Here is a 26807-nt window from a genome sequence, read left to right as displayed (position 1 = left end):
AATACATTTCCCCAAAGGTGGGGTGCACTGATGCTTAAATTTGCAATTTTTTTAAAAGACTTGCCCCCCAAATTTCTGGTGCTGATACAAATCTGCCGGACTAAAGCATATCGTAAAAAACAACTCCCAACTCCACCTGGAGTTCAGTCCCACAGTAGGTGCTTGCTAGATGAAGAGTCTATACCTCTTGTCTTCTGAACATGACATACAGGTGAGCAGGCACCGCTAATTATGCAATGTTGACAGACAGATGGAAATAGGGTGGAGGTACTCTGATCTTTCCTGCTTGCTGCCTAGACTGAGCTCATACCCACACAGTGTACATGGTATAATTAAAGCACATGGATGTTTGTCTTTCACACAGCCCATTCCTGGCAATGACTCTTCATTTTCTTTATCAATGACCTGATGTTCAAATGGACAGAACATCTATTGATTTTCATGGGAGCTGCTGGGTATTCAGCATTTTTGAAAATAAGACCACCAGTATTGTGATTTTACGTATGGTGAGAGTGGGGTGGTGTATGAGGTCAGGTGCAGCTCGGTATAGCTGTCCCTGGGTATGGTGTCAAGTATCAGAGGGGTAGCCGTGTTAGTCTGGATCTGTAAAAGCGGCAAAGAGTCCTGTGGCACCTTATAGACTAACAGACGTATTGGAGCATAAGCTTTCGTGGGTGAATACTCACTTCGTCGGACGCATGTGCATCCAACGAAGTGGGTATTCACCCACGAATGCTTATGCTCCAATGTTAGTCTATAAGGTGCCACAGGACTCTTTGCCTGGGTATGGTGATTTCCTTAAGATAGAGGACCTCTCTATATCACACCCCAGATGTGGTTGCTGCTGACGTAGTCAATATTTGCCTCCAATCACCACACAGAGCTACTGTACCTAGTATCATAGTATATCTCTATACTTAGAATAGGATATAATTATGGTGGCTTAGCTACATGATAAATACTGGGGGGGGTTTCTGGCAATCACTATATCTTGGCCTGGATTCCTGGATATATAAGTTATCATAGTACAATAGAAACATAATAACAACTTTACTGTTGAGTGCTAAGCAGTTCAAGAGTTCATAAAACTATATAGCGGGAAATTTTCAAAGAACTGAATGACATTTCAAGCTGCTTGACTTTCATTGACTCAAACCCAAGTCAGGCAGCTAAAACCCTGCACAGCGCTATGGAATTTTACCCCCAGTGTCTAACTCTATAGTACTATAGCACATGTTGTTCATGTGAATGAAGGGTCTTCTAAATTATTTTGGACCTGTATTTATTGTGTCTAGTGCTTTAGACAGTGTATGAATCTTTCCATATTATCTACGCTATCATGAATTCCTCAAGCACAGCTGAGGGCACACCCCTGACTAGTTATTGTTCTGAAAAAAAGTACACAGTACATCGATCGGAGAGGTTTCCCCAGGATGAAACCTCAGTTGGATAAATTCACCTGTTAGAAAGGGTGCTAGTCTTTCGCACACTCCTGCTTCTATCCAGAATTCCAGTGGTCCAGTGAAAAGAGTATTAACAAGTGAACCATGAAACCAGGCACTTACTGCATTGGGGTCAAAACACTTCTTCAAGCCTAAATGATCACAGGCAGCAAGTTAGCCACTTTCCAGAGCACATTTTCCAAAAAAGGAATCGGCAAATGGCTCATTTTATCCTTTGAAATTACATTCACTTCTGTAATAACCTGGTCTGAGCTCATATTTTACCCTTTTAAGATAAGTCATCTTCCCAACCAATTTTTTCTCCTTAACAAGAAACAGGATATATTCCACTTTGCCTACTTGTTGTCATTTGAAATCTTAGAGACTCATGGAATGAGACACCTGTTTACGGAAACAATCTTTCAAATATATTTACTTTAGTTTTCTCTGGAGTTAAAATAATATTTTTATCAAGTGCTTCTACTGTATTATGTTTTGTGTTGTTCTCAAGTATGAAATTGGTAAATTTGCATATTTTCAGAGGGGGATGGAGGAATCTTTGTTCCTCCATAGAAAAATGTATCGAACTTTGTATTTACAAACACTGAATAAAACAAGTAATTTGTATTCTAGCCAAATAAAATAGGAACACTTGATAAATTGTCATTATGTCCTTGTATTTCTCGAATCAAATACTTCAACTATTCTTGGCTTCTGTTTGTGTAATTTTACTCCTTCTTCAATAACGTGCATTGTACTATTTTTTAAAAAGGCCTTTCTTGTCCTTTACCCATTATTAATATCAATATTATTAAATCCACTATACAGTCACTACAATGATCTTAGAATGAATTGCATTATTTCAGATGCATTGTACATCTCATGGGACACTTACGGTATGTCTACACTGCAGTGTCAGCCCAGGGTTGGAACTCCAGCTCAGGTATAATCCATCCTTCCATTGACACATATATCATGGTAACGCAGGGTCAGGGGTAGCAGAGCCTTCCCAAAAGGGGGGGGGAGAGGCCTACACCCCTTTCTGTGGCCCCACCCCTCCTCTTCTCCCTGAGGCCCCCGCCAAGCCAGAGTGGGGCCAGGGTGCCCGGGCCCATCCACCTGCCCAGGGTGGGGGACCTGAGAGCAGCCCTGGGCCCCCCACCCCAGGTGGGTGTCTGCAGCTTCCCACAGCTGCTTGTGCCCTTCTTACCCTGACCCAGCTCCAACCAGGGGGAGGAGGCAGGTGTAGGGCCTGTGGCAAAAAGTGGATGGGCCAGGTCCATCCACTTTCAAAAAGTGTAAGCATCATGTCCCCCTCTCCTCCCCCCCGTTCTGGCACCCCTTCCAAGGGCTCAGATCTAGGGTCCCAGTACTCCAAACACGGACCCAGTGTTCAAGCCTTATTGCCTTTCAGTGTAGATGCAGCTCCTCTGGACTCATGCTCTGCAAGTCTGCCAAAAATATCCCACAAGCAGGTGGGCTGACTTTCTTTGTCCTCTGGACAGTCAAATTTTCCCACACTGCACCATGAACAAAGGGCTAGAGTGACCACATTTGGGAGAGCACTAAGAAGACTGGGTTATGGGTGTCTGGACTCAGGCCTACATAATGTAGTGTAGACCTGGAGCCCTAGGTTGGGACCCAGGGTTCAACAATTCCTAACCTAATGAGTGTAGATGCTCAAGCTAACTTGAGTTCTTCTAACCCTGAATGTACACTGCAGTGTGGACATACCCTTAATATTTGACATGATCTTTGGGAGAAGACCAAACAGCTCTCATAGTGTACTACAAGCAAAGACTTATTCTCCACTACTCCTTAAGGGAAAAAAGGATTTTTAGGACATTTAGGATTCACTCGACCTAATGGGAAAACATGTATCTTGCAGTGGCATCAATAATATCTCACTGTCGGCCTTAGTATACAGAAATGGAGGTAAGTACTGAAGGTGGTATTGAATCCTAGTGGAATGACTGTGTCTGTATCCTATTAAAAGTATCTTTTCAAAGGGGAATATTATTTCATTCATGTAAATGTTGCGTTCTTCATCACGGAGAAGCAGCCTAGCAAAGGGATTTTACATTTTTGCCCAGATCCTCTGTTGGTGTAAAAGGGTGTAAATCCATTGACTTCAGTAGACTGACTTCTCACATGTATCTAGCAAAACTTGTGAAGTTTTGGTTGAATCTGCAATGATCTGTACTGCATAACTCGTGTCCCCCCTCTCTGACCAGGTCTACTTCCATTTCTGTCCTTCCCTCTGCTCCACCAATGATACAAGCCTTGACACTGCTTTTGTTGCTTTTACCTGCAATTATCACTGGGTTGTCTTCCATGCTGCACCCTATATGTGAGTGTGTCCTTCACTTGCCTCATTCTTATCCTTACTAGAGCCTCACCTCTGCCAGGAAGCTTAAGAAAATTCACCTTCCATCTGTCTACCTGCCTTACTGAATAATTGCTTGATCACATTATTCTCACTCTCCCATGAGCATCGCTTGTTGTATCAAGTAGAATGGTAGATTGTCACCTTTTGGGGGCAAGAACTGGTGGTGAAATCCTGGCCTCAGTGAAATCAGTGGGAGTTTTGCCATTGACTTGAGTGGCATCAGGATTTCATCTTGTGGCTTCACGTGCTGCTGTGAAGTGCCTAGCACAGTCCTAGGCAATTGAAATCAATGAATGATGAAGACATTGAACACTAACTTGTGGTGAGTTTCACGTTCACCTGAGCCAGTGGATGGCCTCTGCAGTTCTTCGTGGCTTTGGTTGTTTTGGGGATTTGCTGATTTTGTTTGGATCAAAAGCTATACAGGTGAGCAGGCACTGCTGATTACACAATGTTGACAGACAGATGAAAATAGAAATTGTTTGGATCAAAAGCTTCACGTGAACTCCTATGAATACAATCACTGAGCTTCAGCCATGACCATCATAACCCATCGCTTCCCTTTATATTATTGGCTGAATGTTCAGGACGAGCTTAATACATCTGATTTAGTAGGGCGTTCAGCAAATTACTTAAACATGTGCCTAATTTTAAGCATATGAAGTCAGCGTGGGCTATTGAGATACTTAAAGTTAGGAATATGGTTACAAACCTTGATGGATCATGGCCCAAGGGCCACATTTTCTCCACTGTAGTAGCAACAACAATATTTTGCACAAAGGGAAACACAAGCACATCCGTCCAAGCAGCAAGAAAATCAGCACCAATCAGTAACACCCTTGTAAGGAAAAAAAAAAACCAACATTAACTGTGTTTGAAATCCAGGTCTCCCCTCTCTCCATTCACAAAATGATATAGAACAGCTGGCCATGAAACCTGGCTGCATATTTGTTAAATGGGAACAGATTAGTAAATCAAATTTGTTGACCAATTTTCAAGTATGTGGCCTTGAGATATTTTAAAAAAAAGTTTACATGGAAGAGGAGGGGGAAAATGTCCTGAACATTTCGTGCTGGTGGGTAAAAATACCATTTTTTAATTCTAATCTCTAACTTCCCTATGAGTACCCTGCTAAAACCTCAGGGAATTTTATATAGTGCATGTTGTCAGTATTTTAATCATCCCCAGCTGTCAAAACTCTTGTAACCCGCCTCTTCTATTTAAAATGTGTCTTCTAGGCATAAAATAATTAAAGGTGCAGGACCATAAGGTAGGCTCAGAGCCACTGCAATGTGACAAAACCCCACATATGAAAGGCATTATTTCAGGAAGTTTTAAATATAAATTTTGTTTTGTCAGAAGGCTGCAGGGCACACATTTTCTATACTGTCAAGCTTGATAGTAATAATATTTATATTTCAAATAAAAAGATTAAATTGCAGTCTTATGTGTTTCTGGTTTTCACATAGTTTTTATCCATGTATCACAGTGTTCCATATCAGTGTGTCATCGAAACTTTTTTTTTTTTGCTGACACCAGTTTTGCTTTATTGTAATATTAAGTCTTGTTCTGCCAGTCCCTGAATTGAAATAATGAGGGCAGACAGTAGAGCGGTTGGTGTTAGTTATTTTACAAATACTTTGTTTGACATGTACCTTTAAGCTCCCCCCTAACAAAACAAAACAAACCATTCAAACAACTAATTTTAAAGAAATATGTTTGGCTGATAAGTTTATATTTTTAATTAAAACATTTTTATTTCTACAATTTTAGCCCCTCAGCCACCCTGCAAGTGCTTATCCAAGTACTTAGCTATAAGCATCTGAGTTTCCCCATGGGGATTAAAGTTAAGCATAAGTATTTGCAAGATGGGAAGGTCAGAGTGGTTTACAATTATTTTGATCTCCTGTGGGATTTTTTTTTAATTTTAAAAAGCAGTAAGCCATATTGCATAGAATAAAAGTCTTGGTTGTTTTGAGCTTCTGTAATATCTGCTTGGCAAGCCCCTTTGTGTGCCAATGCTTATTAGCTGCTGTTTGTGAACTTTCTGGTAACGCTCAACTATTCGGTGTTCAGAGCTTTGCAGTCCCATGAGTTTCAGAGTCCTAGGGTTTGTTTTATGTCATCTATGCAGCATCACACTAGACAGAACAATGGGGAGAAATGTGAAAAGGTTCTGACTCACTCCGGTATTTGAACTGCCAATTGGATTCACTTACTCTGACAGCTGGGATTGGGTTTGCTCCTTTTGGAATGAAATGTGAGTGTGTGAGCTCAAAACTGGAAATACCTCACTGAGAAAATCCTCTCCAGTTCTACCCTTTGGATTTGTTTCTTTGCTTTTTTTTACTTTGCCCACAGTTGGTTATTCCCATCTGAATCACCAGAAGGTAGGAATTTATTGGTCCCCTCATCCCATGAAGCACTCACAGTGTGAGAGCAACTGAAAGTTTTGGGGGTAAATGAGGGACAGATTTTCAAACAAATTCTGATTCTCCTCTCTCCTATGCTGATTTCACACCAGTGTAACTTTAGTTGAGTTACTCCTGCTTTACTTCTGGATTGGGGGCAACAGCAATGCTTATAATATGTGAGATGCGAGGATGAGAAGGCAAAGTTGCTAAAACAATTTTTGAGGGACAGGCTGTAAATAGTTCATCTCCATTAATCCTCTCGGGAATATTTGGCTTCTCTTGTATTGCATAACAGTAGAAGTCGCTTAATGTTATTTACTTCTATGCGTTTTATTAGAGTAACAAAATTAGTCTTGCAGCACTAAATGCCATGAGCCACTGTGTGGCTTATCTGATCATGTGCTTCTCACAGCAATCCATGCAGATAGTCACTTCTCCCTGCAGTTTGAACACTCCCATTTTTTTGTGCCGTGATATCAACTTTCTTGAGAGCTGTGTTATGAAATATTTACTAGCAGTGAAAATTCACGGGTTGGTGGATTTATGATCAAGTAAAGGCACTTTTTATTCTTTGCTCAATGTTTTGCAAACAGAGAAGAGTTTCTGTGGGTGGAAACCTGACGTTCTCCTCCCCATCCTAAAATACTATGAAACTGGCCAACTCCATTGTCGTAACAGTGCAAGATGATACATGGAAGATGATGATGCAAGACAGGCAGCTGTCAGTTTAATGCCCAGGCAAGTACACCCTTGCCTGTTCCATGCATGATCTGTGCATGTTTGCATCAGACACTCATGATCTTTGTACTTTTGGCCAACCAGCTGAACTAATTGAAATACACACTGCAGTGAGAGATCTTTAACTGTTGTTAAAAGTAAAGCTTAAATACAGAGAAAGAAACCAAGGACAAAGAGAAGAGAGAAAATAGGCATTATTACTGGTTCCTCTATTCGAAATATCACCTTGTTCGTAATTCCTCACCATATTTTTTCAGTTTGCACTAATGGATGTACAAATCAATCTATTGCAGCACACACATTTCAAATGAGCCAGGCCTATTTCATGGGAAACATCTGGCCTCATTATACCAGGTAACACCTGCGTGAAATTACATCTGTGCTGAAGTCTTTTAACAGAATTTGGTAATTAAACTGAGGCAATCTAATCAAAGAAAGGCGTGAAGAAGGTGAAACATGAAGTTTCGTTCCCTGCCATGCAAATAAACTGCAGTAGTGTATCAGTTCTTTCAAGAAATAGTTAATATCAATAGCATTGAATGTTTGTGGTTGGATAGATTTCATGCTAAAAACAAGCATTAATAGTATATCCATAATATGCATTCTGAACCTCCAAACAAGTGTCTAGGGTACTGTTTGGATTTACTACACTTAATAGCATATTATTTGGAGAGTGTTCTGTGCTGTTCTGACTGTGCTTTACAAGGATATACTGTGGCTCAATTTCCTTTCAATATATAACTGGGCTCTTTTCAAATTTTACACTCATCGTAAAGCCTGGAATAGTTGGCTGCTCCACCATTCAATCATTGCCATACCAAATGGGTTCTGAATTGTCGGTGCCAGCCTTGAACGGCATATAGTTGAGAAGCTTGCTCAGTGTAAGACCCATGTTAGAGCATGGGGACATGAAGAGAGCTGGGGATTTTGGTGCATGCTCTGTCCCTGTGAACTGGATCTTAGCTCAAACTTGGATGAATTGGGTGAAATTAATTGAGTTTATGGCTTGATTTTCAGCTGCCTGCGGTGATCACAAAAGAGCCGGATGCAGCCTCCAAATCCCAGGGCTGATTCTACATTAGCCTCTGACCTGGGCTACTTTACAGTGCACCATCCGACTGTGGCCCCTGGAGGGCAATGCATCAGCTGAGAATAACCAGAGTACTCAGTGCTCTAGGAGCACCTGGACGTGCCCCCCTCTGGCAGAATGTGCTGCACTGATCATCTTAATTCCAGGACTGATGTATACAAAGTTTGTACTAAAATGCTATAAATAAAGTGAAAACTGCACCAATAGGCAATCCAATGATTTAAATGCTCATGTCAAAGTATCCCCAAGATTTTCAGTAAAATTTTTTAAACTTTGAGTTGAAAAAGCCTTTGACTAAATAACTGATGTTTGCTGGCCCCTAGGGTGGTCCTAATACAGAGAACACTCACATTTCATTACCTAAAGTAGCCATAGGATTTCAATGTTTTTCTACATAAAAACCACCTGAAAAAATATTAATCTGCTATTCAAAATTACTGAAATTCCAAACAAAGGAGGCTTGGATATGAAATTTTCATGAAATAATAACTATAGCGAGTGCTTCTCATCAGTAGGTCTCAAAATGCTTTGCGAAAGAGGTCATAGATGGGGAAACCAAGGCACAGAGAAGCAATGTGACTTGCTCAAGGTCACCCAGCAATCCAGTGGAAGAGCCAGGAATAGAACCCATGTCTCTTGATATCCAGTCAATATGTACACTAGGCAACACCACTCTCCCTCCACTACCCACCAATTTTCTAACTATAGTGAAAAGAAGAAAAATACCAATGAACTGACCAAAAGCAAATTACTTCCTTGTTCAAACTATAGATATAAATCTGGAAACTCAATGTTACTTTTTGGTGATTATGCTCTGTTAAAATATTTATATTAATCTAATGAACACTATAGGGTTGTGTGAAATAGGTACATTTTTTAATAGTGTACATCTACACAACACAATATTGAGATGACTTTTTAATGAGATTGTAAATATTAGAAGTTGTAAGGCTGCTCAGAGCATGGGAGGGGTGCCTATTAGCTGGATGATTAAAAGCTTTAAAATTAATGAATGCATAAATACATAATTAAAATCATTGCTCTGCTTGACTCTGTTGGGGGTTTGAGCAAACTTTCTTTGTCAGAACATATAGAAAAATAATGCATGCAACTGAAATGGCAGAATAAATATTGCTCCTGGAGTTGGAATTTGACAAGGACTTTGGGTTAACACTCCTAGCTTTGGACAGAATGCCATGGATTCTTTACAGAGCTGCTGGAGTTTTTGTTGTTTTTTTTTTCCCATAGGAGCATTTTCTCAACGAAAAGTGACTTTTTGAGGAAAAATGAATTTTTCCATGGAAAATTTTAATCTTGCTAATAAATGCCCCTGCCAAGATGATAAACATCCCAGCCCTTCCCTAGAAAAAAGATGGCTCTTGGAGCATAACGGGTAGGTTAACAGATCTGGGGCTGGGGTGGGCAAAAAGGAAAAAGTAAATTGCAGAATGGAAGGGTCATCCTGCTGGATGCAGTCTTCTGTTTGTAAGAGGGGTGTCCACTTTGAGTGTCTGTGCTGATTGCAGCTATGATAGCAGGACACATGGAGAGATGCAACCAGAGCCCCAAATCATTTACATTAGATAGTGAAGTTCTTTGAGGAAGGGACTAAAGCCAGAAATGGAACCGAGGCCACAAGCCTACCACACTGCCTACTGAAACTTGGTGCTTTCATCTATTATTACGAACACAACTCTAGAACACTTCTCTCTGCTAGTGCTTTCAACATAAGGCTGTTCGAGCTCTAGAGCCAAATGTGTCTGTGGAATTCTGTCCAACACAAAATCCAGCAGCCTAAATGCACCTCCACCCAATGCATGTGTAAATACAGTGGAAATAGTGTTCCCTTGTTGTTTGCAGAGGTAGACAAAATAAAAGAAGACAGTGGCAATAAACTTTCTACAAAATCCTACCATGCTGCTGATGTAAAGGATTGACATTTGCGTTACATTTATTTCCCACCCAGCCCTCCTCTTTAGCTAGATATCTTTATTCTCTAAATGTTTACCACCCAAAACACATGTACGGTTTAATTTGCAGTATATAATCATTTATTGACTGATCAAGCTCATTACTAAGGCCTAGCCTAGGCTTTCGCGTGCCCCGACAGTTTTAATTCTTGTAGCAGCAGGCTACTGCAAGAGAGAAACAATCCTGTCACATTAACGGCAGGGGTCTAAATAATTCAAATACACTAAGTCCTCCCAGAACGGTTCCCTTGCTCAGAATGGGTCTTTTCTAGCCAACAATTAACTAACAATATTCTAAGTTAAGTGTCCCAACTCTCTTGAAATCTCAAGGAAAATGGAAACATACACACACAATAAATGTTCCTAGATGAGAATGTTCCCTAGAAGACCCATGTTAGGAGTGTGCTGGAATGTAATTGTTTAAAGGGAAGCACTAGTCACTTTGAATCAGAAAGCATTTGTGGAATTGGGGGGGGGGGAGGGGTTACGTCTCTATATTGGCCATATCTTCAGCCCGTGTGAATTGGTGAAGCTCCATTGACTTCGATTTACATCTTCTGAGGATCTGGTATATTGCCTTCCCATGATAGATACTTGTCAAGTCTTTTGAATTTAGAGGAAGGAGTTCTTTTCTGACCGTTTATTTCTGTCAGAGCTTTTGCTGATTTTCTTTATTAATAATAATAGCAACATAAATAGATGCAAACTGGCCTTGCACCCCTCCCAGGGTGCTAAGTGAGAACCCTTGGATGGGAATTGAGGGTACTCAGCATCTCACAGGGTCTGCCATCATTACTCCTCTTGAGTAGGAATTTACTCTGCAAGTAATCCCATTCAAATCAATGGGGCATATGAGGGTGGCAAACATTTAAGTGAGATAACGGACAATGCTACGGCAAAGCAACATTGGCAGCATGCTCGGATTTCCTTGACCCCCGCTAGTCTGGTTTCAGGTCTGTGTACGTTACTGAAAATGTGCTCTTTGCATTTGCTGTTGACACCCTGCTACTGGGTTCCAATGTGTGTGCGCGCACACTGGCACCCACATAGGCTGAACCCAATTAAAGTAGGGTGACCATATGTCCCGTTTTGGCTGAGACAGTCCCTTTTTTAAGCCCTGACCTGACTCTTTTGGCAAAAGTGGGCATTTGTCCCATTTGCTCTTGCCAACTTGATTAGTTGGCAAGAGCAAACAGGACAGATACCTACTTTTGCCAGAAAAAAGGGAAGGGCAATGCCAGCCCACGCGGGGGGTGGGATGCAGAGTTTGAGCGGGGCGCAGGCAGGGCTCCAGCGAGCATCGACACCAGCCCCAGCCTACTGCAGGAGGCAGGCAGTGGGTGGACATGCGGCGAAGCCAGCCCCACACAGGGAGAGGAGGGCCTCAAGCCAGCCCTGTGCACGGGGAGGTCCTCGGGCTTGCCCCATGCACTCTTTGGGAAATATGGTCACCCTAAGTATAACTCCACTAAAAGGGAAGAAGAGTGAAGATTTTCTGTAGGGAAAAAAATAACCTCATTCTAAAGAGAACCTTGTTTGGTGTGCCTTTGGGTACGTCTACACTGCAATCCATGGTGTCATTGCAAGTCCTGCCTGGGCTCCCTGTCATGCTTGTTCAAACCTCCTGAAGCCCACATTGCTGTATCTGCACTTGTCATGCGAGCACCGTTATAGTCTTGTGGGTATGCCCACTTGTGCTGCACAGATTGCAGTGTAGACCTACCCTTTGTGTATACGTGCTCATGCACACCTTATACAGTCTGGGATTGGTGATCTCAAGGGATATTACTGCCATACCTAACATGGACACCCTGTACATCCCTTTATACTCCTTCAGGAATGTGCTCCCCATCTCTTTTTTTTGGCCTAGTCCCCTGTTCTCTTTATTCTGTTGCATCCATTCCTGTGCAGAAAAAAATCATGGGCAAGACAGGCCCTGCAAAGCAAAAACGATGGGTCTGATTTGTGGCCGAATAGCTGTGACATTGCCTCTACATTTGCTTTGGTTTATAAAAGACTTTGCTTTTTTTTTTTATTTAATCTTTTCATTTTAGGGCACCCTGTTAATGCAATAAATCTTTCTGCACCCTTCTCTGACAATTTTAACTTTCTCATAAAGCTCCCAATTTTTAACTTCATTATAAACTTCTGTTTTATTGCATAACATGCAGTGCTTTGTTTTAATGCCGAGACGTTGCAGTTTCCTGAGAATACCTGTAGAAATAGGATGAAGTTATAATATATCATCTGTGTAACTCACAAGAGCTATAAAATAATTGGAAGAGTCAGTAGGGATGATAATAGTAAAGGAAGGAGTCAGATGATTTATTTTGTAGAAACACCAAGTTTATGCATATTTTTCTTGTCAGATAGGGCTTGATGCCTTTCCGCCAGAGAAGCGTCATTTTATTGACTTCGCTGGGAGTTGGGTTGGGTTGAAATATATAGATCAGGTACTAGAAAGAAAAGCTATTTGATTATTCTTTTGTGTGTAAGGACTTCACTAGTCTAGCCCATTCCCTGGACTTTGGTAGGCTGGACACCAGAGCCGGTTGTGAATTTTCTGTAGAAATGGTTTTTCAAGAGAAAATGCGGTTTTCACAAAATCAAAACATTTCCTTGATCGTCTACTAGAAAAACTGAAATGAAATGTTTCATTTTGGGGCAGGTTTATTGAACCAAATCAAAATGTTTCGTTTCAGGTCTGTTTCATGTTAATCTGCATTGCCTGAGCTGCTCTGGTGCCTCTTGCCTCCATTCCCCTTAGCAGACTAGGTCCCTGCATGGACTCCATCACCCATGAAGCATGTATTCCCGATGATTAAACGAATGTGGTGCATGATGGGAGACACATGACTGTGGTTCACTGTTGGAGATTCAGGATGGAAACAAATTTTGAAGTATTGGAATTTCTTGCAGGATGGAAATTCTAATGTTCAGCCAGCTGTGCTGGATCTCACTCTTGCTATAACCCACTCCCACCAAGGGTGATAGTTTTGAAGAGGGCATGAATACTGCCACTATCACTCAGTGTGTGGAAGCCAGACCATTTATGACGGGCTCTCCTCCTTCACTAGCTCCTGTCCTGAGATTCATTCCAACACCTTCAACTCCTAACTGTGGGTTAAGTAGGTAACCTAGTATGCCACCACATTCCCATCTTCCATGAGCGAGGAACTGATACAGTGAGTTTCATACTTGCTCATTTTTGAGCACTCCATCAGAAAAATGCAAATGGCCTTCTAGTAAGTAGGCCTGGTCAAGGCCAAATCTCTTAGTCAGCAAGCTGCTTTCTAAATATCACTTCACAAAGTGAGCTAGTTAAAGCTGTAGTGGGTTTTTGGATACAAATGTTAACACCTGCACTCTTGTGAGTATTAGATCAGAGCATGGACATATTAGCACATGCTCTGGTGTTTCCACCCGGAATGTCCAGGTGTGTGTTCTTGGACTGACTCTTGAAAATTTGGCTAGATCTGTGCAGCACTATTCAATGCAGCATCTAGAGCAATGAATGTATGTGCTTCAGAAAACAGACACCCATACTCACATAAGGGTCATATAAGGACATAGAATAGATTGCTGGAATCCTACATGCTGGGTGGATACACACACACCTACAGAAGTAGGATTACACCTTGGCACTTCAACTCCAAAACCACAGGTCTCTACTGCTTGAACAAAAAGAGAATTTCTATTGTGTCATCAGGAGTAGGGCTTTGATCCAATTTGGGCCAGCCGCAACTTGACTGCTCTCTGTCATTCACTCACATGCATACACATGCATACCCAAAGCCAATACCTTACAAAAGCATCAGTGTGAGCACCTATTCACATCTGAGACTAGTGAGCAAGCCCGCTCATATACCTCTGATTTACCTCCAGTGTCATGTGCTATGTCTGAGGGGATTCTGAAGTGCATTCCCATTACTTTCCCTTCTTCCACATTTTTAATGTCTTTCCACTGTCTCTTGTTGATGCTCTCAGCTGTCATTGCTCATGTGCATCTTCATAGATTCATAGATATTTAGGTCAGAAGGGACCATTATGATCATCTAGTCTGACCTCCTGCACAACGCAGGCCACAGAATTTCACCCACCACTCCTACAAAAAAACCTCACACCTATATCTGTGCTACTGAAGTCCTCAAATCATAGTTCAAAGACTTCAAGGAGCAGAGAATCCTCCAGCAAGTGACCAGTGACCCATGCCCCCTGCTACAGAGGAAGGCGAAAAACCTCCAGGGCCTCTTCCAATCTGCCCTGGAGGAAAATTCCTTCCCGACCCCAAATATGGTGATCAGCTAAACCCTGAGCATATGGGCAAGATTCATCAGCCAGATACTACAAAAAATTCTTTCCTGGGTAACTCGGATCCCACCCCATCTAATATCCCATCACGGCCATTGGGCCTATTTACCATGAATATTTAATTACCAAAACCATGTTATCCCATCATACCATCTCCTCCATAAACTTATCGAGTTTAATCTTAAAGCCAGATAGATCTTTTTGCCCCCACTGCTTCCCTTGGAAGGCTGTTCCAAAACTTCACTCCTCTGATGGTTAGAAACCTTCGTCTAATTTCTAGTCTAAATTTCCTGCTGGCCAGTTTATATCCATTTGTTCTTGTGTCCACATTGGTACTGAGCTTAAATAATTCCTCTCCCGCTCCGGTATTTATCCCTCTGATATATTTATAGAGAGCAATCATATATCCCCTCAACCTTCTTTTAGTTAGGCTAAACAAGCCAAGCTCCTTGAGTCTCCTTTCATAAGACAAGTTTTCCATTCCTCGGATCATCCTAGTAGCCCTTCTCTGTACCTGTTCCAGTTTGAATTCATCCTTCTTAAACATGGGAGACCAGAACTGCACACAGTATTCCAGGTGAGGTCTCACCAGTGCCTTGTATAACGGTACTAAAACCTCCTTATCCCTACTGGAAATACCTCTTCTGATGCATCCCAAGACCGCATTAGCTTTTTTCACGGCCATATCATATTCATGTTTGGGCCGAACAGGCAATCTCATGAGGAATGGGTCACTCAGAGGTGTAAGTGCAGCTGCTTCTGGGACATCCACTCTCACTGAAAACTACGTGGTCCCATTGAAAATGTGCATCAATTTGGGGTGTAGTACATTTTATTGTTTGGGAATAAATTTGGGGGCATTGTGCTGCTTCCCACATTTTTGCTAGAGGGGGCTGATCAGGGTCCTAAATGTTTTGGATTTCATTCTTGCAAACCAAGTCCACACGCACCATTGCACATGGAATGACTCACCAACTTTGTCTATACACTGCTGTATAGGCACATGTAAATAAGAGATTTTATGCATGTATGTGGCCAGATAGGCACTGGTCTGGCCCACTGTGCACACAAAATCCCAGCTTTGTCCCTGAAAACACAAGTGTACATGCACACAGATTGGACAAAGGCTCCAGTTTCTGAAAACGTGTGTGATTTTACTCATCCCCTTTTCCAATTGCTTCTTTCTACCTTTCTTCAGGTCAATATTCTCAGGCCATCTATGCAGCCACCAGAGCTTATGACCATTCACTGGGGAAGGAGAGAGAGGAGTATTTGTCTCATAAGAGTCTGAGCATGCCACTGTTGCAATACCACAGGCTACCAGTTTGGAGCCTTTGGGTCAGATTTGCTGGTGTAAATCAGTGAAGTCAATAGAACTACACTGATTTACACCAGCTGAGGATCTGGCTCTATAATCCTACATCTGTCATTTAGAGATCCTTCTATCCCTCCACAATGGCTATCATGTGCTGGCACTAAGTTATAGGGGGCTTGACCTGTGTTTGTTTCTTTCAGCTGTGCCCACAATTGAAATAAAACCAGCTTCTCCAACCCCTCTGTTCTAGTTTGTGTGTGTGTGTGTGTGAGAGAGAGAGAGAGAGGGGCTTGGAGACTGAAGCTGGTTAATTCAGTGGTAAATGTGGTTTTCTGGGACATCTAAGGGTTATGTCACTTTTATAAAAATCTCTTTGATCTTGAATCAAAAGAAGGGGCTGGGTTTTTAGTGTCTTCTTAACTGTGTGGCTTTTACAAATTAAAAACCCACTTGAAATTGGTTATACAATATCTGCTTGTGTTTCTCTAAGGCTGATGAGACCACCTTTGACTCTAAGCTGTTTTTTCTAGCAGATCATCAGGAAAAATCCTGGTAAGAAACAGTTGGGGAAAGCTAGAGGGAGCTTTTGAAATAGGAACTGTGCATTTTTCTCTATTTTGAGAGTCTTGGCTCTCAGTTATAAGAAACAGCGGCTAGTACACTAACTGTGCTTCATTGTCAGTGAACTTTATACTGGAAAAAAAGTAGTGGAACTGAATGCATTTTAATCTGTTTTGTAACTAAAAATAATTCCACTTTTAAGCATTCAGAATCTAGGGCTTTATCTAAAGCCTATTGAGTCAGTTGGAGTCTTTTCATTTTCTTCATTGGACTTTGGATCAGGCCCCTAGTTTCTGATTGCTGTGTAGCGCTGTGTGTGTATATGTACAATCCCCGGGCCTGATTCTCTGTTTTACACCACATTGCACTAGTGTAATTGGCTGCACAAGGAGCATGGAACACGATGGAAAATTAAGGGCTGCGTGTGCTTAGTGTGCATGTATGTGTGTGTCAGAGAGAGAAGAGTAAGAAAGGGGATAATACACAGCTAAGGGAGACCAAGTTTTGGGGCTGTGAATACTTCAGGAGGTTGTTCTGGGTAGAGCTGGTCAGGAATTTTTAAAGCAAACATGTTTTCACTGGAAAATTCCGATTTAGCAAAACTGGGAATTTTTTTGTTTTTGATGAATTTCTCATTTCAAAAACATTTTTAGGAAAAAAAAAGTTGAAATTTGCAAACAATTTCAACATTTTCAAAATGAAAAATTCTGCTTTTTCAGTTCAAAAAGACTGTTTTGAAATTGAAGCTAAAAATACATTTTAAACGCTCAAGATCAAAACAAAACATTCAAAATCACAGAAACAAAACATTTTGATTGGCCCAAACTGATTTTTTTTTTGAGAGTGTGGGGGGGAATTGTTGGTTCATTAACATTTTCTAGATTTTGACTTTTCAATTTGGGATTGGAAATTTTTGCAAGATGAAAAATTTCCTGGTCTGGGGAAACCATTTCCTGGCCAGCTGTAGTTCTGAGTGATCTACTGGTTGCAAGAGAGAGTGTGGTTTTTGTGTCCCTGTAATCCTGAGCTTTTAAAAATCTCATCTGCTGAGGTCAATAGGGCTTCCGTATTTATCTACCTTACCGTCCATAACATCTAATATTCCCTAACTTAGATATAGCTTCTCTCCCATTTATTTCCAGTGATGATTTTTGCAAAGAGATATTATTAGGCCATACATCCCCACTATTAAACATACCCTGGGGTGGTATATCAAAGGGGGAATAGTTTTGTGTAATGACCCATCCACTCCCAGTCTCTATTCAAGCCTAAGTTAATTGTATCCAGTTTGCAAATTAATTCCAATTCAGCAGTCTCTCATTGTAGTCTGTTTTTGAAGTTTTTTTGTTGAATTGCAACTTTTAGGTCTGTAATCGAGTGACCAAAGAGATTGAGGTGTTCTCTGACTGGTTTTTGAATGTTATAATTCTTGACGTCTGAATTGTGTCCATTTATTCTTTTACGTAGACTGTCCAGTTTGACCAATGTACCCCACACCGTTCCTCAGACGTTCTTGTCAACTGCTGGAAATGGCCCACCTTGATTATCACTACAAAAGGTCCCACCCCCACCCCCCACCCTCCGCTCTCCTGCTGGTAATATCTCACTTTAAGTGATCACTCTCCTTACAGTGTGTATGGTAACACCCATTGTTTCATGTTCTCTATGTATATAGATCTCCCCACTGTATTTTCCACTGAATGCATCCGATGAAGTGAGCTGTAGCTCACGAAAGCTTATGCTCAAATAAATTGGTTAGTCTATAAGGTGCCACAAGTACTCCTTTTCTTTTTGTGAATACAGACTAACACATCTGCTATTCTGAAAGATATTTGAGTTTTTCTTGGGTTGAATTCTGCCCTCAGACATGAATGCAACATGGTGTGAGGAGAATTAGTCTGTCATTAGCAATACTGGGTGTTGTGCATCTAATTCCCATGCACCACCCTGAAAATTTCCACCACCCCCACAAATGGAAGGGAGAAAAAAAAAAGAATATCCCATTTATTCTTTTTTATATGTAAATGAGACTTAAAATAATTGTTTGATAATGACATACATTTTTTTTATTTGGAAATATCTCTTGATGATAATTTATCCTGCAATTATTGTTGCTTAGTACTAGCCTTATAATTAAGGCCAAGAAGTGTTATTCATCACCTCATTAAATATTTTCTCTTTCAGGATGCCTGACTCTCTTTAACACAGCCAAGAGCTGATAAAGCCACTTGTATGCAGAGCTGGCTGCCTGCAGATCTTTGATCTTTTTTCTCCCCCTTCTTCAAGAATATGACTTTGTGAAGTGGTTGCTGCTGCAGTTTCAGTTTGTTGTTTTAAGCAGCTCAGTAGCTATAAATACTCGTTCACTTTGATTTTCAATTGCCCTTGTAAGACAATTGTTTTTTTGTGAGTGCAGTCTCATTTAAATGTTGGATTCCTGTTGAACAGATATAACTCCAGCCTTATTCTTTCTTTTGATTTTCTTTTGGAAAGTTAGATTTTAAAAAATCAATTCACTTTTTTAAAAGAAAGAAAGTGCTTCCATAGATCACCTCTTGGGGAAAGGAAAGAACCAAGATCTACATTTGTTATGACTAAGAATGCTTTGCACCGCTATAATGCCTTTCATCTGATTTTATGGATGGGGAAACTGAGGCACAAAATAAGTGGCTTACCCAAGGTCAAACAGTAAGTCAGCAGCGGGAGAAGATGCCAGCAGTCATCTATATTTCTGGATGCATGAGCTCAGGCTTTAATTTATTCTGTGGTATTTTTTGAGGTTTTTATATTTGAAATGTGGTTGGCATAGGTTAATATAAAAAGGCTATTTCTTGGGACTCTTCTGTTGCCTAAAATGTTAGAGGTCACACTCCTGCAGTGATTATCTCTCTTCCCCCCCCCCCCCCACCCCCGAATATATAAGTTCACATGGAGTGGGAGTCAATTGACTTATGCATCTGGGAGCTTCAGTTGTTAAGGGCCCAATTCGAGATACCTTAAAGGGGGCAGTGTTTTAGAAAGTCTGCAGCACCCTCCCCCTCCCCCCCCACACAATGAGGCCTCTTAAAGGTTTCTGAACTGGGCACTCAAAATCATTCATCCCTTCTCCAATTTCACCTTGGTATAACAACATTTTCTTCAGTGGACTTGCCCTGGGCATGAATTGGTCCCATATGTATTAGCCAAAAGGTAGGCAAATAAATGCAGACCTTAAAGTGAACATTCAGAGAAGAGTGAAACTAGTTTACAGCAGGTCTAATTTATATTGCCTGTAGCACTTCCTAAGGTGTGGTGACAAATGAATGGTGGACCCTCAGCCAGTGGTTGTTGGTCTTGCTTTTCCTAGGACCCTGACACTGGTTTTGCCTTCCCTTTACTGCATAGGCGCCGAATCTGTTGGTGCTCCACGGCTGGAGCACCCAAGGGGAAAAATTAGTCGACACCGACAGCCAAGCTCCCCTCACCCCCCGCCGCACCTCCTCCTCCCTCCCCCGAGCGCACCGCGTCCACGCTCCTCCGCCTACCTCCCAGCACTTCCCGCCTAGCCACCACCAAACAACTGTTTGGAGGCATTAGCACGCTCTGGGATGGGGGGAGGAGCGGGAACCTCAGGGGAAGAGGTGGGGCCGGGGTGAGGATTTGGGGAAGGAGTTGGAACAGGGGCAGGGAGGGGGCAGAGTTGGGGTGGGGACTTTGGGGAAGAGTTGGAATGGGGGTGGAGCAGGGGCGGGTCCTCATGGAAGGGGTGGAGTGGGGGCAGGGCCGGGGGCAGAGGGGAGGTCAAGCATCTATGGGAAACAGGGGAAGTCAGCGCCTATGCTTTACTGCACACTTGGCTAGCTGTTTTAAGAAACTCTGAGATCTACAATTGGTAAAACATAGAATCATAAAAATATAGGGCTGGAAGGGACCTCAAGACATCATCTCCCTCACCTGTGCCAAGCTCAGATTAAACCATCCTCAACAGATGTACATCTAACCTAGTCACTACATGTATACAAGTAGGAGTGAACTTGAGAGAGAGAAAAATGGTCACTTCCCACTGCTAATTCAGCACAAAGTCATAGTCATCATTTTTTCCCCTGAGCAAATAATCTTGTCAGGCTTTTCTGTTTATGATGTTAGATTGTGGATAAAACAAAATTTCTAATTCAACAGAGACTATTTTTGTGGTTTAGGAGCACCCCTGAAATCCACTCATCACAGATTTTACACATCTTCTCTTGGGGAGGTGTGCCTAGCAGATCCGTTGTATATTTAGCAGGGACTCAGGGAACATTAGGCCAATGTGGAGAAGGGAAAAAGCCCTGGATTTTATTTTTCACAATATTTGATTAAACATAAAGGGAATATTTCTGCCCCAGCTGCAGGCGTGAAGTTTTCAGCAAAGCACCTTCACCCCAGCACTGCCATGTCCCACTTTAAAAATCCCACCCTCCTCCCTGCGTACCAGTGAATGCATTTCAGCAGCAGTGGTGTGCAAACACTACCCTTCATAGATTCATAAATGGAACATTGTCGTCATCTGCTCTGACCTCCTGTATAACGCAGGACATAGAATTTCCCCACTATAATTCCTAGAGCAGATCTTTTAGAAAAACCTTCAATCTTGATTTAAAAGTTGACAGGGGTAGAGAATCCATCACAACCCTTGGTAAATTGTTCCATGATGAATTACTCTCACCTTTAAAAATTTACTCCTTATTTCCAGTCTGAATTTATCTCACTTCAGCTTCCAGCCATTGGATCGTGTTATACCTTTCTCTGCTAGACTGAAGAACACATTATTAAATATGTATCCGCATGTAGGTACTTATAGACTGTAATCAAGTCACCCCTTAATCTGCTCTTCTTGTTAAGCTAAATAGATTGAGCTCTTTGAGTTTATTACTGCATAGCATGTTTTCTAATCCTTCAGTCATTCTTGTGGATCTTCTCTAAACCCTCTCCAATTTACTAACATCCTTCCCAAATTGTGGGTGCCAGAATTGGACACAGTATTCCATGCCACAATTGCATTAGGTCTTTTGACCACAAAGTCACACTGGGAGCTCATGTGCAGCTGATTATCCACCACCACCACAAATCTTTTTCAGAATCACTGCTTCCCAGGATAGAATCCCCCATGTGTCCTACATTCTTTGTTCTCTGATGTTTAGATTTGCATTTAGCTGTATTAAAAGGCATATTATTTGCTTGCACCCATTTTACCAAGCGATCAAGATTGCTCTGAATCAGTGACGTGTCCTCTTCATTATTTACCACTCCCCCAATTTTTTTGTCATCTGCAAACTTTCAGTGGTGATTTTATGTTTATTTCCAGGCTATTGACAGAGATGTTAAATAGTGTAGGCCCAACAACCGGCCCCTTTGGGACCTCACTGGAAACAGTAAGTTATCAGGACCTGCTGATTTTAAAATATGTAACTTCAGTAGCTTCTGTTTAACATCCCCCAGAGATACTAGTAACTAGTGGGATGGAAAAAGTGATATCATCATCATCATCATATGATGAGACTGCCTCATATATTTTTTCCCACAAATACAGAACAGGAATATTTCTTGACTACCTCTGCCTTTTTACTCATTATTTATCATTCTACCTGACCAATACATGATCAGGATCCCTTTTTGTTCCTACTATTTTTAAAAATTGTATTTATTGTCCTTAACTCTGCTAACCATAGATTTCTCCTTGTGTCCTTTGGTTTCGCTTGTTAGTTTTCTACAATTCCTAACTTCTGATTTATATTTATTACTATCAACTTCCTCTTTCTTCCATTTGTTATATATTATTTTTTTTAAAAAATTTACAGCTGCCTTTACTTCCCCTTTAAACCAGGTATTTATTTTAACCAATACAGTCTTCTTCCTTGATTGTGATTCCCAATTATCATTCACATTTTTTTGATTAAATTCTTCCTCACAGCTGATTTGGCTCATAATTGTTTACAGCTTTGTGAAATTGGCCCTATTAAAGCACCAAGTATATATATTACTGGCCTGGACTGTGTTCTGACTGCACATTATTCATGTGATCAAGTAATGATAATTTGTACCTAAGCTACTATAAATTTTTACTCGGGCTGTCGATTAATTGCATTTAACTCATGCAATTAACTCAAAAAAATTAATTGCGATTAAAAAAATCAATCGCTGTTTTAATTGCACTGTTAAACAATAGAATGCCAACTGAAATTTATTAAAAATTTTGGATGTTTTTCTACATTTTCAAATATATTGATTTTAATTACAACACATAATACAAAGTATACAGTGCTCACTTTATATTAATTTTATAACAAATATTTGCACTGTAAAAATGATAAAAGAAATAGTATTTTTCAGTTCTCCTCATACAAGTATGTAGTGCAATCTCTTTATTGTGAAAGTGAAACTTACAAATGTAGATTTTTTTTGTTACATAAATCAAAAACAAAACAATGTAAAACTTTAGAGACTACAAGTCCACTCAGTCCTACTTCTTGTTCAGCCAATTGCTAAGACAAACTAGTTTGTTTACATTTATGGGAGATAATGTTGCCTGCTTCTTATTTACAGTGTCACCTGAATGTGAGAACAAGCATTCACATGGCACTTTTGTAGCCAGTGTTGCAAGGTATTTACGTGCCAGATATGCTAAACATTTGTATGCCCCTTCATGCTTTGGCCACCATTCCAGAGGACATACTTTCATGCTGATGACACTCGTTAAAAAATAATGCATTAATTAAATTTATGACTGAACTCCTTGGGGGAGAATTGTATGTCCCCTGCTCTGTTTTACCCACATTCTGCCATATATTTCATGTTATGGCAGTCTCAGATGATGACCCAGCACATGTTCATTTTAAGAACGATTTCACTGCAGATTTGACAAAATGCAAAGAAGGTACCAATGTGAGATTTCGAGAGATAACTACAGCACTTGACTCAATGTCTAAGAATCTGAAGTTCCTACCAAAATCTGAGAGGGATGAGGTGTGGAGCATGCTTTCAGAAGTCTTAAAAGAGCAACACTCTGATGCAGAAACTACAGAACCTGAACCATCAAAAAAGAAAATCAACCTTCTGCTGGTGGCATGTGACTCAGATGATGAAAATAAACATGCGTCAGTCTGCACTGCTTTGGATCATTATTGAGCAGAACCCATCATTAGCATGGACATGTGTCCTCTGGAATGGTCGTTGAAGCATGAAAGGACATATGAATCTTTACCATATCTGGCACGTAAATGTCTTGCGACGCCAGCTACAACAGTGCCATGCGAATACCTGTTCTCACTTTCAGGTGACATTGCAAAAAAAGAAGCGGGCAGTATTATTTCCTGCAAATGTAAACAAACTTGTTTGTCTGAACAATTGGCTGAAGAAGAAGTAGGACTGAGTGGACTTGTAAGCTCTAAAGTTTTACATTGTTTTATTTTTGAATGTAGTTATTTTTGTACATAATTATACATTTGTAAGTTCAACTTTCATGATATATTGCACTACAGTACTTGTATTATACTATTTATTTTGTTTTTTTACAGTGCAAATATTTATAATCAAAAATAAATATCAAGTGAGCACTGTGCACTCTGTTTTCTGTGTTGTAACTGAAATCAATATATTTGAAAATGTACAAAACATCCAAAAATATTTAAATAAATGGTATTCTCTTATTGTTTAGTAGCGTGATTAATCGTGATTAATTTTTTAATCACACGATTAATTGCAATTAATTTTTAATCGCTTGACAGTCCTAATTTTTACTTCTGTGATTAGTCCTCCTTTATCTGTTAGGATAAGGTCTAATACAGAACTCCCCCATGCTGGCTGCAACATTTTTTGAGTTAGTTTCATTTCTCAGGGACTGGAAGTAAATCAGCCCCTTCAAGTTCTCTTAGAGTCAAATGGATGGATTCTAATCTCCCAGGGGAACTCCCTCAGCCAGCCACTCCCTACCCCAGTCTTCCTCAAGGACCTTCACTCAGTGTCTTTGTGGGCAGTGTGACAGACTGACAGTTTCCTGCAATATCCTGATTGAACTGTACTGAATAAAGTTGAATCTTATTGAATTAGGATTAATACCTGTGGGGTACATGGTATTTAAAATGCAATTCTGTATATGTTATTGTGGTACTGTATGCACCTTCTCTAGTAGAAAAGTAGAAAACTTTCTTCCTTATTGACCCTTTGAAGTCATCCCTTGGAAAGGTATGTATATGCTACTTCAAACTGGATTCTCCAGAGACCAAAAGACAAAGAAAGCACTTTTGTAGAAATAACCTAGTTTTAAACTAACTCATGTCTGTCTTATTGGTCCAAATGGACAAGACCCCTGGTCCATGGAGGGCTCCAATCCTCAGGGCAGAGTCGGAAGGACTGTGTGCTTGTTCTGAGCTGAGGCTGTGATGAACTGGTAACCACAAAGAATACCCTTGGGTGAGGGGGTTGATGGACTGCATCTTGGCAGAATCCATGTTAGCGTTGGGGTTGATTCTGGTAAGCGTATTAGCATGTGTGAAGGTTCTTTTATTGTTTTTAATGTGTTTTCTCTGTCATGCTTTTTACCTTAAGAATAAAGTAGGCTTGCATAGGACATGTTGCATGGTACCTTATAACTGTAGCAGTTACAGCTGTTAAGCATCTCTGAAGAGAAAGCAAGCAGTGTCCTTGGGCAATCTGTCTGTGCTGAGAATATCATAGTGTAGTTAGGGAACTGAGTAACCAGGACATCCCCTGATCAGAAGGGAGACAGACAAGGCTATCCACCCAGAAACGCAACAGCTGGGGAGCTGGAAGCCTGGAATGGCCCTTGGCTGGAACACAGGTGCAGTTGCCCTGAACTGTGACCATGAGATCTCTTGGTTTGCTAGGAGTAGAATAGGAATAGCCTTCTAGAGCCTGAAGTTTTGTGGCACATTGCAAAATACTTTCAGGGTTTGCAGAGCCAGCAAAACAAGTTTGAGTTTATGAAGACCACTCCGAAGGGTGGCTATGCTGTGTAGGTGGGAGCAATATTTTCCAAGGTGCCGAAGTGACTTAGTATCCCAAGCTAATGGGACTTTAGTTCTTTGTCACTTCGGCACCTTGGAAAATATTACATGGGTTGTATTTTGTTAGCTCAGAGTCTTTCTCCTCCCTATCTCTGCTGCCTTCTCATTCTCTAAGTGGCTGTTTTGCACTTTGCCTCCCCTGAACTCCCCGGGCACTTAAGACCATTGACTTCAATGGAACTTAAAGTTAATCACGTGCTTAAATGCTTTGCTGAATCGGGGCCCAATTGTATGGGGCCCAGCTGCAGGATTGTTCTTTCAGTAGTGATGAGTGCAGGTAGGGAAGCCTCTTAAACCGAAACGAAGGGCAGGCTTTGCTAGGCTAAGCCACTTAAGTGATTAAAATGAACCAGCGATTCATTTAAATAAGAGGCTACTTGCACAAGCTTGTAGCACACAGTTGTAGTTGATCTTGACTATTCACGTAATCTAATATAATTTAATTTCATTGTTAGGGGAACCAATGGTTGAAGGGTTGGTGTGAAACAATACCCTCCCCTGCACTGATTCAAGAACTTTGCTGCACAACACTCCCCATGCAGCAAGAGCCAGAGAGATGTTTTTCTCTTTTCTTAAAAGGAATGCTCGGTGGCAGGAATTGGATTTGAAAATGAAAGATAATGATCTGTAGGGAAAACCAAGTGCCAGTTGCTTAGTCCCAGGAGTGCCCTTCCCCTGAGTTCCCTGAAATAGTGAGCATGGCACATTGCTACAGTCGGCCCTGTGTGGTGGCATCCGCTTACATGGTACTGTAAATCTGAGCAATGCAGCTGGAGGTCTTGGAGTCGTCATGGCCTACAAAGCTGGTTATTTGTAACAATAGCTCAATGAAAGGAGAACTCTGCTGCTGTGGAGCTATTTTATTATTAGATGAGAAATAGTTAAAATATTGCTTGGGAAATACAGGCTGCAAAAAATAATCTTCACTGGCCTCTTACTCCAGTAAGAAAACCCCCTCCTCCTCAATGTGCAGTGTGGGCAAGAATGTACCTGACAATCTACCCGCTACGCAGCCTGTATGGAAGCAAAAATAAATCTAATGATCTCCCATATACTCCACTTTTCAAAGAGTAAAGGAGTACAAAATACAGGACAAGCCGCAGGACGTAAATGAGACCTGGAGAAGTATCAGGAAATGCTCTTGCTCTTTCTTATGACGCCACCAGGATAAATGGAGCTACCCAGTGGAAGAACAGCATGTGGCTGCATCAGCAGGCTATCATCTCTGTGTGACCTGTTTATAAAAGGCTATGCTGGAGATGATCACAGGGGCTCTGCAAGGGCTTCAGAAACAAAGAAATGCAATAAATGCAATTAAACATAAGGGTTTTTATGTAACAGTAATTGAAAACTGGGGAGTATAACCCTCGGAGAGAGATCCTTTTCACGATTAGCTGACCTGAGAGTTCAGTGCATAACTCCTGGTGCATTGAGCTGAGGAAATACCTTTATCGTTAAGAAATAGAAGATTTCACTGTGATCTCTCTGTAGAATATATTTCTTAGCGAGAAGCATGGAGAAGGAGATGCTCTACAA

General features: G+C 41.0%; 2 long non-coding RNA genes across 2 annotated transcripts in view; one reads left to right on the top strand and one right to left on the bottom strand.

Moving 5' to 3' along the window:
• Positions 1-26807, bottom strand: part of LOC119563707 — a 42301-nt gene that overhangs the window by 4569 nt on the left and 10925 nt on the right. Inside the window, exon 2 of the long non-coding RNA XR_005222273.1 lies at positions 4544-4669. This is a non-coding gene — a long non-coding RNA (uncharacterized LOC119563707). The remainder of the gene's footprint in view (positions 1-4543; positions 4670-26807) is intronic.
• LOC114019387 lies at positions 6041-8133 on the top strand. The gene is made up of 2 exons (XR_003564466.3): positions 6041-6221; positions 8001-8133. It is a non-coding gene; the product is annotated as an uncharacterized LOC114019387 (long non-coding RNA).

This window comes from Chelonia mydas, chromosome 12, assembly GCF_015237465.2.
Source record: "Chelonia mydas isolate rCheMyd1 chromosome 12, rCheMyd1.pri.v2, whole genome shotgun sequence".
In the NCBI taxonomy this organism is placed as follows: domain Eukaryota; kingdom Metazoa; phylum Chordata; order Testudines; family Cheloniidae; genus Chelonia; species Chelonia mydas.
The sequence above is the reverse complement of the archived record's forward strand: the minus strand, read 5'-3'. Positions and strand labels throughout refer to the sequence as shown.